The 17,207-nt window shown below is 38.3% G+C and overlaps 2 protein-coding genes across 11 annotated transcripts in view; both read right to left on the reverse strand.

The window, feature by feature from the left end:
* nrxn2b (neurexin 2b) overlaps positions 1-17,207 on the reverse strand; it is a 698,285-nt gene that overhangs the window by 524,111 nt on the left and 156,967 nt on the right. Inside the window, exon 1 of one of the 10 annotated variants that reach the window (XM_082527638.1) lies at positions 1,952-1,999. The exons of the other annotated variants lie outside the window; for them this stretch is intronic. The gene's annotated coding sequence lies outside the window, so the exon portion shown is untranslated. Of the gene's footprint in view, positions 1-1,951; positions 2,000-17,207 lie in introns of those variants that run through there. 10 annotated transcript variants of the gene reach the window in all.
* The window catches only part of LOC309698133 (uncharacterized protein), a gene marked incomplete at its 3' end in the record, with an annotated part of 399,753 nt that overhangs the window by 43,992 nt on the left and 338,554 nt on the right, over positions 1-17,207 (reverse strand). The gene's annotated exons all lie outside the window — the stretch shown is intronic.

Below are 17,207 nucleotides of genomic sequence, written 5' to 3' on the forward strand. Positions count from 1 at the left end.
AGTGCAGCTGCAGCTCCAGTGCAGGACTGGAGCCAGTTCATGAACGCATGGCACAACATAATAGAGTCACCTCAACAGAACAAGACTCAGCTGTACATCTCCATCTAAAGGACAAAGGTCACTCTTTCGAGGATGACAATGTTCACATTTTGTACAGAGAAGACAGATGGTTTGGAAGAAGAGTGAAAGCAGCTATTTCCACTGTGAATGACCATTTTTTAACAGAGGGGGTGGCTTATGACACCAACTGTCTTCCACCTACAATGCTGTCTTGAGATCCCTTCCCAGGCACCTCAAACCCAGACTTACACCTTTACACCTTGCATCGGGTGATCTCGGTAGGTCATATAATAGGGTGAGGTAAGGTCCCAGAGTGGTTTCACCCAAAACCATTGGTGATAATGACCCACACCTTTTTTCACACCTTGGCTCATGTTTTGAGACACATGATTAATAGTGGGTCAACGACCCTCTTAAGGGACAACTCTTAAATATCTGGAACTCTCCACCATTTGATTTTAGAACTGAAGAAGCCTCTTGGATGAGAGATGAAGTCCAGTCGCTTTCTTTTAAAGCTCCTTAGATTGGCTAAAGGTTACCAATATCCAATCCACCTTTTAGGGTCAGTATTGGACTAATATCTGGTCCAGAATGTTGTGTTATGTCTTAAAAATCCAGCGAGAGTTCAGTTGCTCTTGTCAAAATATTGCACTCTGGAGTTTAGACGCTGGTAGTGGCAGCAAGCCTTGTTCAAGTAGTTGAGTTGTTGCTGTGCACCAACCTTGGTACATTACAGTTAACTGTCTCAAAAATATTGAGAAGACTAGAAATTTTACCAGTAGACTACTGACTTGACCCAGGTGTAACTGGAATTACCTAATCGAGATGGTTAAAAGTGTGCAAGTTTAATGTGTTTAGTATTATCCCAGTCTGTAAAAACAGCATCGGTAAATCTATATGAACAAATAGGTGTGTCCAATCTGATACTTTATGCTAATTTATCCGAAGCACATTTATGTCAGTTTCACTGATATAAATATATCAGCTAGATATGTAAAATAAAACCGAAGCAGGGTGTTTGGCTGCCAGTCTGTTTGTTACATCACCACCACTTTCCCATGCTGTCAACCTCAATGCTTACATCATTATTCTAGTCCAATTATCTTCTTGCCTGCCTTTTTAAGCCAATCAGCCACCACTCTGAATGGTTTTATTTTGTGCTCTCTGTCATTCTCCGTTTCAGACGCTCATTCCTACAACCAACTTCCTCCCCACCTCTACCTCACCCAAGTGACTCGGAGATCCACTTCAGTCTTAATCTTCATCTTCACCGCTACCAGCATCTAGACTCTGGGATGCCCTGTCCTAAATCCTGTCACCACTGGAATTCTGTTCCGCCATGATGGGTCATCGGAATGTAATTGCCAAATGCATTGATTCATTTCTCTGTCTCAATAAAGCATGTTCAGCTCTTCCAAATGATCTCTGCTCATTTAAATAATGTAAATTACAAGACAAATACAATGAAGCAGTCTATAATCCCAACTACTCCCAACTTTCTTGAGACCTCGGGTACAAAAGATACAAGATGTGTGTGTGTAAAATGTACCTTTTGCCAATGCCCCTAGGAATCAGTGTAAATATTGTCATCACTGCTCCTGCCAAAACCACAACCAAGACCACCATCATTTTGGCCAGCACTCTAAAAATGTAGGATTGTTTAATCAGATCAGGCTGTTATGCTAGGCTCCACTGATCCCATCTGTCACGAATTCATCCTTGGATCCACCATGCTGTTTCAAGCCCCACAACAGCTCTTTAAGAAAACCACTCAATCTGTTCTCTGAGCTATTTTTTCCTAGGAAGAAAATGTGGAAAAGGAAGCACAAAGAAAAGGTTTCCAAACATAAAGCAATATTTTCACTTAGATTTGGAAAATGGGCAGCCTGACCTCACTGATTTGTGATCCCACCCTGATGTGTCCTACTATCTGTGTCCGCTACCTCCACCTCCATAGATGGATCTGGCAGTAGATCAGAGGAGTTTGGTGTTGCCTGAGTCACCATTTACTTGGCACTTGTGGGCTCTTATCCTCGTGATGCCAACTGCTCCTAACAGTGTCTCAGTGGCTCAATACCAGTCTATCCTTGATCCACTCATCCCCAGTGGGCCAAATGAAACTGGATAAGAAGCTCAGAAAGCAAATGAAAGAGAGAGAACCTAAATATTCCCGTTTGCAGTGGCACAGGGGTCACTAGTTAACAAGTTGAAGATGGCAGATATGGCAGTACAGAAGGAAAATGTTAGCCCCCTATTTTATTTTTAAGATAAAACATATTTGATCCCAGTTTTGTTTTGTTTTTTTTTTATCATGTAGCAGATTAAGGGGGAAACTACCAGTTTATTTATTTATTATACAAACATCAAGTTCATTTTCATATAAGGATTTTATCCAACAGCCAATTAAATGTGTATTCATGAATGGATTAGTCAGTATGCGCAGTTGCAGGCCTATATATTTCTGTCAGTCTGACATATGTTTAATGCAGTTATTTCAATTTAAATATGAATAAAAATGATATTAGTCTTTGCAGTTGCTAGCATCCCATCCCATACAGTGTCATGTTGTGTGTTATTAATTTTAAATAAATAAATAAAAATGTTAAGTGGCAGTCTAATACTGAAAAAATTGGTTTGCTGCCTGAAGGCAACAGCATGCCATAAAGGGTCAAAAGCCTTGTTTAAAAGGAAATCATCGCCATTTTCTGAAAACAAAATTCCAGTTTGCATTCTCCCAAAGCAGGCTAGCCAACCTAAACTTGATTTGAAGATAAAAAGAAAGTCAGCACAGCAAATGTGAGTCACTGTGACTGAAACCGAAAGGTAAAACACAGGGCTATACCTAGGTTAAAAAAGTTGTCACAGATCTATTCTTTGACACGGAACTCCTGCGTAAAAAACACCAAAGCTGGTCTGGTTAGCACTAAAGATATTGTGAAAATCAGAAAGAACAAGCTTCCCAAGGATTACTTCTAATCCAAGTATTCTCTGCGAATGCTAATGTGCCAGCTTGAGGCACAAAGAACTAGAATTCCCTGCAGGCTACCATTTATTAAAAGCCTTTGTGGCAGTATAAAAAAAAGGAATGTATGAGAGCCACAAGCAATAACATTAGCATATGTTAAATAGTCAGGGCAGTGCACATTGCTGTGGTAGGACAACCTAAAAGCCACTGATGAATACCTGACATTAGGTCACCAGAGGTCATGGCTTGTTTGGATAATGCTGTCTCTCAAAAGCTTGACCCAAACTCACTGATGATCACAACATAAACTCTCACAAAATGCAAAACACATGCTCTCTCTATCAGACAAGGATGACAATCTGACCACAATGTCACAAAACTACTAAATCCAATTATATGCAATTATCCAGTGTGGACTAAAGGAAAGACCTTTATCTGGCCAGAGGTGAAGGAAAACTGGAAAAGCAAGCAGGTTCCTGAATGAGACGTTCCTCTGGCCATGAACTTCTTTAAAAAACCTGTGTGACCTATATATGTGTAGAATATTCTCAGTAGTTTAAACGTTGCAATATTTTTCCTTATGTGTTCATTCTTTACATTCAACAAAATAAATGCATTCAAAGACAGTTTCAAAAGAAAAAGTACATGTAAATATAATCCAAACAAGTTTGACAAAATGTTTAGTGTTTTCAATAAACTGAGTAAAAATACAATACTGTTGTTAATGTAATGTGTTTATTTAAAGTCAAGTTAAACATTTGATGGGACATATAAATTTTAATATAGACTACAAAGAAAAAAGTGTCTCAAAAATAACCCATATTAGACTCATTGAGATGAATCAATTTCCATATAAGCTCTTATAATTAAAACTAATTGCACAGTTAAAGAAGGCACCTGAAACTGGGATAAAGATTGATACCAGCTATGGTGGAATGGATCTGCTTTGGGAAAAGAGTCAGGCAGCCAAATCGATAACTGTTTGAGTATTTCATCAGTGTGAGTAACAAAAGCATATAATTAGAGCTGCCTCAGAAATACCAAAATCAATCAAGGAGTGTTTTTCCCCCCTTTTTTGCTCAGGCTTATCACTGACAATTCAACCTTTTTCTCTGTTGTTTCTAGTTAACAAGGTAGTATTGGTGCCTTCCCTGCATTCAAATTCCCCCCGGATATGACATCCATGCAAAGACTGTGGTTTGTTTGCATTCGTCTCCTATACTGCGTCCGTTCTCCTTACTCTTTCTGCACCTCAAGTATCTCTCAGCACCTCTACGTTTATTGAAAGCACAGAACCTCTGGGGAGGAGGTGAAGAGTGATCAGTATCATCTCCACTTCATTGCTATGATCAACGTTGCCTCTTGGGGCTCCAACCAACAAATCTGGGTACTCGGCACTTCAGAACAGGCGCCATCTGCCGCTACCATCCCCGAGGCAGGGCGGCAAGCAGCCGCTCAACGTTGCTGCTGTGGTATATGACTGCATGTTCGTAAGCATATCAGCTTGAGTTACTAGGTATGGTTTTACATGTTAATGAGCATCTGTGGCTTACGGGAAGCACACATATTAAAATGCTTTTATGTTTTCGCACAGTTCTCGAGTAGCACGTTTCTGTATGTGTGTATGTATATTTGAGTTGTACCTTGAGCACATGTGCTACAATTTATACTATAATATTATAAGAAGGAGCCCCGTGCTGCTCTTACATGCGTGGGTGTTGCAGTTTGAACCAGCATTAAATCAGTTTTACACTGATACTGAAACCAGTATTTAAACAGATCTACTCATACTTAAGCATTTACAACGAGGAGACTAGCATCAGTGTGGCAACCAGAGACCAGCCAATGTCAATGAATTTCAGCAATGACACGCAAAATAACAGAGACAAACCCGTTTCAACTTTGAGGCAAACAACTAAAGTGGCTACCAATAGCAGCAAAAGGTCCTGTTGACTGACAAATGACAGGGTGGAAAATGTACAAGGTGTGCCCTATGCAACCAACCATTTCCTGAGCCGGAAATGTCCTCTAACCACCAACAGTCAGCAACTAAGTAATGGGTGTCAAGGAAACTGCTTTATATGCAGTTGGGGCTGTAGCATCTCAATGTAAAAAAAAAATTGAATGAACTTTAATTTAAACTTTCAAAGGTATTGCATAACTGTTGGCAACAATGTCAGTAAACACTACAAGGTTTACATTTCTATATACAGTAAGTATTGCACAAGCTACAAAGAAACTTGCAGAATAATACCGAGACTCACTTTAGATTCTAGACATGGAGGTCTCTGTGTCCCTTTTTTTTAAATAAGGAATGGACAATATGCATGTGTGTCTGGGAATGTGTGCATGTGTGTGGCTTCCTCTTCTTATCTCTTTCTACCAGGCCACTCTGCCGACATACACTCCAAAGAGCCCCTAGTTGTCATTCATGGCAACACACAGCCTGGAAAAATGTCACCATGAGGGGAAGGTGAGAGACAAAGCGAGAGAAATACACGCAGAGAGAAAGCGGCAAGTGGCGAGAGTCTGAAGCCCAACAAACAGTCACGCTACCTTGGTGGGGTTCCATTATCTTTTCTGCTATACCTCATCCTCCCTGCAGCACCCCCCCGCATACACACATATGCATTACTTTAGGGTTATGTGGTGTGTGAAACAGCACTTAGAACATGAAAAAGGATTTCTAAATACAGTGCTATAGCAACCAACAGTGAAAGAATGCTTAGTCTAAGGCTCTTGGTAAGGTTGCAAAGGCAGGAACTCTCCCTCCTTGTAATTACGGGACACTGGATTTAAAAACAAAACTTTTTGGATGTATTGAGAATGCATGAAAACACAATTACCAAATATGAAAGGTCAAAGGTCAAAGAATATTTTACAACAATCAATTGCACACATAGTAATAATATCTGAGGAGTGAGGTCCATTTATTGCAACAGTAGAAAATGTACTTTAAACGATAACATTTTTCCTAAATAGAGCAAATTAAAGATGTAGCGCACACAAGAGATAACTGCTTCTGTTCTATAGCGAATATATATTTTTCAACCATGAAGATACAGAACCATCCCCTAGCCCAGAGGCTGCTTTTTGATCTCTACCTGATAGATTATTGATCAGCTACAAACAGTAAAGAGAATGAAAGGTTTTTGGTCTTTCAGGAGTTCTGTGGAGGGATTTAAATTCATAATGCTTGCCAATTATGTTTCTTTCTGAAAGAGTAAACATTAAAAAGCATTCTGTACAGTGTACCAGTAGTGGCCACTTTATTAGTTACACCTCTTCAACTCCTTGTTAACACAAATGTGTAATCAGGAAATCACATGACAGCAACTCAATGCATTTAGGTACATGATCTAGACGACCTGCTGAAGCTCAAACTGAGCATCAGAACTGACAAGAAAGGTGACTTGAGTGACTTTGAGCATGGCATGACTGTTGGTGCCATATGGAATATTTTGGAAACAGCTAGTCTATTTCTGTAGAATCATATCAGACAGTGCTTTGAGAAAAAAAATCCAGTTAATAGCAGATCTTTGGGTAAAAACACCTTGATGTCAGAGGTCAGACAGCCAGACTGCTTTCAGCTGTTTGGAAGGCAACAGTAAATGAAAATAACCACTTCCAACCAAGGTCTGCAGATGAGTGTCTTTGAATGGAAAACATGTTGAATATGTTGAAGCAGATGAATTATAGCAGAAGAAGATCACAGTGGATGGCACTCCTTTCAGAAAACAAAAACAATTCACATGGGTTCACCAAAACTGGACAACAGAAGATTAGAAAAGTGTTGCCTGGTCTGCTGTGACATTTGGATAGCAGGGTCAGAATTTGTTGTCAACACCATGAAAGTATCCATCCCGTCTTATATCAATGGATTAGGGTGGTGGTGGTTTTATAAAGATAGATGCACCAACTGAACATTGCTTAAATGGCACATTTATTGTTGCTGGCCATATCTATTCGTTCATGAATCACCGGGTCTCAATCCAATAGAAAATCTTGTGCAGCTGACAGATCTGCAGCAACTGTGACGCTGTTATGTCAGTACAGACCAAAATTTTTGAACCAGCTGCTGTATTACCAAGATGTGTGTTTGTGTGCTTGTGAATTTTCAAGCATATACTGGGAGACAGACACTATCTCTACTTTCAAGATTAGGCTTAAAACTTTCCTTTTTGCTAAATCATATAGTTAGGGCTGGATCAGGTGACCCTGAATCTTTCCTTAGTTATGCTGCAATAGGTGTAGGCTGCTGGGGGATTCCCATGATGCACTGAGTATTTCTTCTTCAGTCACATTTCTTACTCAGCTTGTCTTAGACCTCTCTGCACTGAATCTTACTTGTTATTAATCTCTGGCTCTCTTCCACAGAGGTTTCTTCCTTTTAAAAGGGAGTTTTTCTTTCCCACTGTCACCAAAGTGCTTGCTCATAATGGGTCATATGATTGTTGGGTTTTTCTCTGCATGTATTATTGTAGGGTGTACCTTACAATATAAAGCACCTTGAGGTGTCTGTTGTTGTGATTTGGCGCTGTAAAAATAAAATAAAATTTAATTGAATACCTCAGACTTAAAAAAAAAAAAGTATAAGAAAAGTATAAGAAACAACAATTATTATTGCATTGCTTTCCAAACAGCCCAAAGATTCTTTTTAAGCTTTTGAAATTAAGGTTGGAAATTATGCCATCTTATCCTGTTTAAATACAGTATTCAATTCAGTAACATAGTCTGAATCCTTGCAAACCTCTTTGTGAACCCATTTCTTTTTTAATTTCAACTTTTTAAAGTTACTGTTATTCCACATAAGTAATCTACCTAACTTAGACTTTAAAGATTTATCAGTTATGAGTAGCCGTCTGCATTCAGTTTTGTTTTCAGTAACTGAAAAGCATGCTCTGTTCTGCTCCTGAAATGGGGTGACTAGCTTGGCCATGTTGAGCTTCTGAAAATGGGCCACTATTTAGATAGAAAAAAAACACAAGAACTTCGTATTGATTGATAGTAAATGACAAAATGACAACCACTGCTGATTGTGTAACCACTTACAATTCGAGAGAAGTAAAATTCAGGCTGTGGCATAGGCACTGGCTCAGAATATATAATAATTTAGTGTGTAGGTGACATCACACGTGACACGCTTCCAGTACCCTCCATGATGGTACTGCACCAGTGTCATCTGTCTGTGTGGGTTCCCTCAAGGTGCTCTGTAAGGGTGATGAGGTTTTAGTTGTTGATGTGAATTTGAGTGTGAATGGTCATTTGTTAATATACGTTAGCCCTGTGATGGAATGGAAATGCCTCTTTCCCTGTGACAACATAGGCTCCAGCCCTTCCACAACAAATTGAATAAGTAAAAAAAATGAATGGAAAATAAAAACTTCTTTAATTTTAGAAAGTCTCCAGTGCACTGCTATATTTCCATCTTCCCGTTGAGACCACCAGAGGAACGCTCATAGATTATACTTCCTCAAAATGCTGAATTATAATCCTTAAATACTGAGTTTTTGATGAGGATCAATTTTACAGTCGGAGACAGGAAAGTATTCCAATTGATGGTCAGGACTGCTCAGTGCATCATTAAGCTTTCAGCAATACATGATATTTATGACAAATGCAGGCTGACTAGGAGACTAAATAGCTAAAAAAAAATTGCCTCTAATCCCTCCAAAGAGCTATTTTTACCATTGCCCTCAGGATGGAGATCTCAGAACCAATTTCTCAGATCTAGGACCGCCAGGTTTAGAAGCATATTTTCTTCCCAGTGTGAACTACTCTCTGCTGTTAGTGACTGTGTTGGCACAGTGGTGCAATGATTTGCACTGTTGCGTCAAAGCAAGAAGAACCTGGGTTTGACTCCATTAGCCTTTATGCACTGAATTTGCATGCTCTTCCATGCCTGTGCAGATTCCCTCCAGGTACTCCGGCTTCCTCCCATAGTCCAAAGACATATTTGTTAGGTCAATTGATGGTTCTAAATTGGTTCTGAATAAAAGCATGAATGGTTGCTTATCTCTCTGTGTTACCTGTGGGACTGCTGGGCTGTCCAGGCTGTACCTTGCCTTTGGCCCCAACGATGCCTCAATTAACTAAGCGGTTGTTGGTGACTTTTAAGTAGTGCACATTCCTACATGTTTTCACCACAGGTGGATGATACTCATACACTTTCAACAGGCTTACTGCAATATAAAAGCAGGTATCTGCAAAGTTAGCCACAATTTACACTGGTTTCACACAGTGTTTCTTTAAAAAAAAAAAAAAAGTAGCATGAAAAATGCTATCTGAGACATTACCACAGTCTGCTGAGCATCACCCTCAGGCTGACGCTTACTCAGCCAACTCAGATTTAAACTTGAATCTAGTATATGTATATGATCAGAGCTGAGAAGACTCGTTCCAGGGTTTGCCTCTTTACATTTCTGTGAGACAAATACAAAAGTAGTATAGCGTACCATATTGATATTTACCACGTATTTATCCACGAGATTCAAGCCAAATAGCATTTGTGTGATTACCATCTTGTGGCAGCTGACAGCTCGTTTTGTGACAACACACAGTGATGTGTGGACGGCATCATAAATAACGAGTGCCATCCATTCTAACTGTCAGGACGAGCAGCCTCTCATAACAGGACGAGAAGGCACAAAGAACACAAACATATGCTCGCACACAATGGCAGTGATTTATAACCCTTTTACCTTCCACGTGCAGGTATATGGGCAAAGACCAATAGAAACACACTCACACAAGACAGACACACACACACACACCTATGCAGGCACACACTTCTACAGTGCAGATCACATGAATAATAAACAAATATTGAAAGCCACACAGAAAAAAACGCACACCTGCGTAAGACTATAGGTTTTATCTTTTTAGCTCATCACACATCATTTCATCCTTTTTCTTGTCAAGAAATATTCAGTAAAACATCTTTTCAAGAGTTGCTGCGTTTTGCAATATAAATAATATAAATAAAGAGTAAAATAATTGCTATGTTTGGTTTTAGAAGAACTAAAAAAAAATGATATGCACATTTGCACATCCATTATTTGTGAATGTATATTTTGAACACATTTCATTACTTTTATCATGGCTCCTTGAAAGCCCTTCAGCTGCTGGAATAGATTGAAACATCCCATGTTTATCACTGATTTCACTTGATGGACAGTTCCATTAGAATCCATCATAATCCCTGATGTATGCTAGTACGTCTCTGGATGTGTGACCGTAACCTACCATCTGTTTACTCAAGCAGTCGTTAATAAGGAGTTTCACTCGTATAGGTAAAGACAGTTTAATGGTAGCACTTTTCTGCAAAATGCACATCACAAAATAACCATCATCCATCGACACACTTCAATTGATTGTCCTTATCTAACTAGTTGTCTCAAACACTGTCCCACATGTGAGCATGTACGTGCACTCAACAAATGTAACTGCTGCAAGCACATGCTTATAGGATACTATAGTAAGAATTTCACTTAAAACGAAGTGCTTTCATGCATATTAAAATTCCACTAACTGCAGCAATTATTCCTTGCATTTTTGTAATTGTATTTCTGGGGGTTGATTTAAATGAGCAAAGTCTTTGATTTAAAATTAAATGAACAATTTAACTCTTAATGACACAACAAAAAGAGCCGAGAAAGCACCAAGATAATGATTTGAATCCATGTGATGGGTTTATGAGGAGTTTTCAGGAATATAACAGTATTTCGAAATTCCAAGATGCGAAAAAGAGGCTTTGTTGGAATGATGTTCTAAGGGGTACCATACATCCTTATATACTGTATTTTTGTGTTGTGTGGCAACTGTACAGTTGTCCAAACTATTTGTACCACAAAAAGCCTTTTGCCCTTTGTATAGTTATCATCTAGTCATCGATTATACTTGCACATTAGTTCCAGTTTACACATGGATAATGCTTACACCTTTTTTTTGTTTTATGTGATTAAAGTAGTGAGTAATGACAGTAAATCTCAAAATAATTAAGTGGTGCCAAAATAGCATGAATGACACTCATCTTGGAGACTAGCGATGATCAGAGTGACTGGCAGCAACTCACCAAACAAGGCTAATTTTTTCAGCTGTGATCCATTGAATTAATATTAGATTCATATTACAGTTAAGCTGCCTTCCTATAGTTCCATCTCATCACATAACCAACAACTGCAATAGGGACATGCGTGGGCGTACACTTGCATAGATACACATGTTTATCTGTGTACCTCTTCTCTCGTTGACTGTGGCTTTACATGTGGAAAGCAGCTACAATGGTTCAACGTCTAAAAAAGAAAAGAGAGAACATAGAAAGGGGGTAGTTCTGTCTATTTGTATGATTTTTCTAACATATTAGGCATTTAGAGAAAGCTAGTTTAACTCCTCTCAACCTTTTTAAACAGATTGTGTGTGTGTTTGGCTGTTCAGCTTGCATTCATCCACTTACGTCCAGTAATTACAGAATGCTAAATCATTAATCGCCATATGTGAAGAAGATTCTGATATGGGCTGCTGGTATAGCCATTTTTTCTTCTGCTCAAAGTAAAAATAAACTCCCTGGTATGTGTTTGTGAGAATGAAATGCAAGAACATTCTAGAACTACTAGTCTAGAAATATTTAACCATGTATAGCCATTAAAAGTGTTAAACGCTATGATCACTTCAGTATCTAGAACAAATCCGCTTGACTACCAAACATTATAGTGATCAATATTGACTAGATTTTAATTAACACTATCACTTCACTCATCTTGATTATTTTAAACTGTGAATCCCAATAACTGGGAGGAAAACTTGTGTGTGGAGAAATTGGATGTGTTTCCTACACTCACTGAAATGGCAGCACGGGTGCTTTTATAATGTTATGATCCCCCAAACACACTTATGATCACTCTTATCTCAGTTAGGTTAGATCAAACGAATTCTAATTTGTTCATTGTTAGATTATTTTTCTTATATTGTGGCTTTTTGCAGGTGCAAAGCACAAGCACTATGTCGAATTTCCCAGAGGAACCCACCCGAGGGATTAATAAAGTTCTATCTTATCTTATGCAGTGGACGCATTTTATCCACCTTTAGAATCAACAGTCTTTGGACTGCAAGAAGAGAAGAAGCTGAAGTAACTGTCGCTTGTCCGTCCGTAGTGTGGTTATATTAAATATAAGAGAAATAGAGAACTTTAAGAAATTAATATAGCCACTACAGTGACCATCAAAACGATGAAAAAATATTGCCATAAACAGTTTATTTTGCGACACCACGAAACAAACGATAGCGTAAAATGAAACGATAGACGTTTTTATATCGTCATCCGATATATATCGTTATATCAAACAGCCCTACCTAACACCACATTTTAGATCATTTGACCCACACAGTCAGTCTGAATTTAACTGATTTTGACCTGGAACAGCCTTAGTGTACAGAAATTTGTAGTTCTTGTACAAAGAATGTTAAAATGTTATAATTGTTTTGTATTTTTGGTCACTTCAGTACAATTTTAGGCCCAAACAACACCATTCAGGATCATTTTCTAACTCCTCACTGCACATCACAGCTACACCTGAACCGGCTGACACTCAGTTTGTTTCTTCATTCATAAAATTGCTCTCAAAGCTCACATCATGGGGCATTAATTTGCAGTTTTTTGTTTTTACAAATACTGAAGTACCAGGGAGACTTAATATCATTGTTTTTGTACCACTTTTATAGTCACTCATTAATGCAAGGACAGGCACAGTCATTACTTTGCATATTTTTATCAGCTCAGAATAAAACGTATACGCTACATCCTTCTAACTCTGTAAAGCTCACTGTCAATAATCAGCTCTCCTGCACTGACACGTTTAGATTACATTACTGTAATACTCACTGTTTAAATAAATCATATCTATATAAATCTTTACCCACATAAACAATGATCAATCATTTTAGTGCTGTAATTGACGGAACCAAAACATTAGTGACGTAGATGTGAATTGTGGACAGACAGATGAATGTATGCCTCCCCATGACATAAGCTCATCAGCCCTTCAGCTGGATGAACTAAAAATGTCTGTCACAGTTGGGATCATGTTGTACATGACGTGAATATCTGTGTGAATATGAGCCTGAAATGACTACGACTCTAAAACTGGACTGAATGAATTCTGAAGTGAGTTTTAAATTAAGGCTGCAGACAGCCTGGATTTTGGTATTTCATGCTGAAAAACGTTCACATGTTGAATTCGTTTTTTTAAAAGTTGCTGATGAACATTTTAGATGTGCAACAGAATGTAGCTTGAACCTGAAAATTGTTAACACTGAAAACCACCTAACTGACTTTAATGGGTCTGAATAATATCACAGGCCCAGAAGTACACTGTGTCTTATCTGCTTGAAATATATTTTTATGCTCAGTTTTAGTCGTCTACATTTTTTCTCTTCCAGGTTATGACTGAGATTACATTAGATTAGGTTTAAAGATCAAATTCAACCTATTAATGAAAATCTAAGTTGGGTAAATGAGAACTGGCTGACTGAATAAAATTACTCTTTTCTACTCTCCTATTTTTAAAAATAATGGTAACACTGATATCCCATGTTCCACTGGAATAAAACGGGGTCTCTCCTCTTCATTTACCCATAACTGACTATATTAAGTCTAATTATTCTCTCTGGATCTGAAAACTCAAAGTTGCCTATTTTAGAGTTCATCCTCTCAGAAAGAATGAATGAACAAGATTGCATGTAAGAGCTGGGAACTCAGAGAGTTTTGCAACTGACCCTGTTGCATATGTAGTTCCTTTCTCAAGGTCCAAGATATAGGGAGGAAAATATTTGAATAAAGTGCACAGATTGATTTACTAATATTTGCAAGATGCAATTTACTGCAAACTGATATGTAATGATTAAAAAAAGGTGACTTACTTTTTGATAATGAAATGAACCGACTGTACGTGTTTTTAGAAAACAGCTCAACATTTATAAATCACCTTTTTTATGTTTTTCCCCTTGTAGTAAATCTGGCACAAAGTCTTTAGTATCTGGAAGCTCCAGTGTTGAAATTAGTCATCCGGCGTATATTTTTATACGCATCTAAATGAAAGATTTTTTCAACATCAATTGACTGACACATTCCTGCTGACAGCAGCCTACCTGTTCAGTCCCTAAATTTTATTTAACACAGTGAATGCTTCTGCGCAACTTTCTCAAATGACATTTTCTTAGACAAGTTTTAAGTAATTGTTTGTTGATGGGAAAGAAAACTGAAAATTAAATCAGTTACACCAGGGAATCTGGCCAACAGAGAGGTAGAAATGATTGGCATTTCGGTCATTTTGCACTGACACTTAATTTTGTATTCATAGTATTACAATTTAATACAGGTCAAAACCATTTAACCCTAGCAAGTTGTGTCCAAGTACTTGGTATGAGACTACACTGAGGGCTACAACTGTGCCATGCATGTATGACTTTATTTATTTATTTTTTTTAGTAAATGCCATTATATATGACAGTGAAATCTTAATCTTACTGTTTTCCATTCAGATATGTCCAGAGCATCATGTGTAATATGAATAACATGCCTTTTTTTTTTTAGAAGCACACACTGCGTTCTCATGTTCCAGCTCTTTTCTTATCTGACTGTCAGATATCCCATCGATGATACAAGGGTAAGGCAAACAAAATCAGTGGTCAGACACTTTTAGCCACTGTGTGAACAAAGCATAGTTTTCCCTAATGATGGTTCCTCTCAAGCTACATGCTGTCAGGGTAGGCTTGAAGCAGGCAGGAAAGCGATAAGATAAGAAACTGTTTATACAGCAAAGGCAGAATAAATCCCAAAGTAAGGACCTTACTGTGGCCCTGTGTGTCACACTGCCAAGATGGTCTGATTTTTGTCAAGGTGTGGGAGTGTTATTACCCTGCTGTGGGTTGCAGTTCACCCCACAAACCAAACACAGCCTCTCTCATCAAGGCTTATCCTCTTCTGTTCCCATCACTTTCATAGCAAGCATGTTAAGGGGTGTCCTTACCTGCACGTCTGTGGAAAAAAACCTCTCCAATGTTCTGCCAGCCCCGCTCTATTCTGTATTTCAATGCTTTAAGAGTCTTGGTCAGATAAAAGAGAAAACTGGGTTACATGTCAAGGTTGCAAATGTGTGGGTACATTGAAGAAAATGTCTGGCCTCATTGCAATCGACATGCCCTTAATAGATCTAAAAAATGTAGCTACATTCACTCAGGAAGGCTGTTGAATAACCATACGAATATGGATGAGTTTTTGCCTTTGCGTTGCAATCAAAAGGATACAGCACTGCATATGTCAATTTGAAAATTGGAATCAGTCAGACTTGGTGCAGACACTGTGGGTGTCTCTTACTCTTACAGACATGGAAACATTAGAGGAAGCCACTTCAACAATAAACGCTTTAAAGACACAAAAGAGAATACATGAATTCATTTTCTAACAATTTGATTCAAAGACTAAGTGTGGGCTGATCACAGCCGCATAATGAATATTCACATCATTTAAATCAATTGAAATTTTGGGGCTTTTAGGAGGATCTATTCTCTGTTCTGACCTATAGGTTTGTGCACATATGACATTACTTTTTGTGAGCGTAAGAGATTTTTGACATGTAGAGGTTAGGTGAAGGAGCACTGGGCAATAACTGCCATAATCAAGCCACAGACCTAAATCAGCAAGGACTGAAGTGGGTTTGATTTTAAAAGCACTGGCTAATTGGGCACTCATTGCATGTGAGATTTGGTCTGTTCGTTGTATTAGTGTCCATTAGCTATTGATTAGCCAGTGGAAAAGAGAAAAAAAGAGAGACATTTGTAAAAATGTTCTAATAGTCCTAGAAGTTTGTTTTAAAGATACTATATCTGAGGAATTTCATTTCCCCAGAGTATTAAATAGATTCACATGCAGAAGCTGCATTACCAGCAGGGGGAGATAATATATTTATGTCTATTGCAAGTTTTACCATGATACTGGGTTGCGATACTAAACCTGAAATTTCTCCTTGATGCATGCATGTGTGAGTTCATCTGGAAAGTATCCACTGAGCTTCACTTTTTTCCACATTTTGTCATGTTACAACCTTATTCCAAAATGGATTAAATTCATTTTCACCTCAAAATCCACTCACAGTAAATACATGTTAATTCTCGCAAATTTATGTAAAATTAAAAAATGAAATGTACAAAACAGCTTTTGTTGAAAAACCTATGGAAGCCATTACAGTCTCAAGTCTTTTTGATTATGATGCTGCTATCTTAGCAATCCTACTTTGGGGCATTCTTCTTTGCAGAAGCTCTCAAGCTCCATCAATGGTGCACACCCACTTTCAGATCTCTCCAGAGATGTTCAGTCGGGTTCACGTCTTAGCTCTGGCCGCTTTGGAGCAGGTTATCCTTAGAAATGTCTCTGTACATTGCTGCATTAATCTTTGTCTCAACCCTGACAAATCTCCCAGTTCCTGCTGTCAAAAAACATCCCCAGAGCATGATGCCACCACCACCATGCTTCAGAGTTGAATGTTTATATCATCAGACCATCAGTGAATTTTGTGTCTTGTGATCTGAGAATCATTTATGTACCTTTTGGCAAACTCCAGGTGAACGTTCATGTGCCTTTTACTGAGGAGTGACTTCTGTCTGGCCACTCTACCAGGCCTGGTGGAGTGCTGCAGATATATTTGTCCTAATGGAAGGTTCTCTTTGAGCTAGAAAATGAATTTAATTCAATTTGAGGTAAGGGTGTGACATGAGAAAATATGGAACAAGTGAAGTGCTGTGAATACTTTCCGGATGCACTCTAGGTAAAATGCTCTTAAAGTGAATAGAATAAAAAACGGCATGAATGTGACTGAATGGGTCGATGTGGCATCTGTAGTGTAAAAAGTGCTTTGAGTGCTCAGAAAGAATAAAAAAATACTATTTAAATACCATTTAGCAATGCATTAAAACTGCAGTTATTTTCTCTCTTTCATGTTATGATCATATGCACCAGTGGCATGCGATTCCCTTTACAGTATAACAACCAGAGACGAGACAGACACACAAACAAAAATCATTTTCCTCCAATATTTAAAAATTTAACAATATAAGGTCGATCAGACTAAAACATAGAGTTTGTGCTGCCTGTCTGTACTCTAGATGGACAGCTTTACTTTTCTGTATT

Source organism: Aulonocara stuartgranti, assembly GCF_965226115.1.
Source record: "Aulonocara stuartgranti genome assembly, chromosome: 3".
Classification (NCBI taxonomy): Eukaryota; Metazoa; Chordata; class Actinopteri; order Cichliformes; family Cichlidae; genus Aulonocara; species Aulonocara stuartgranti.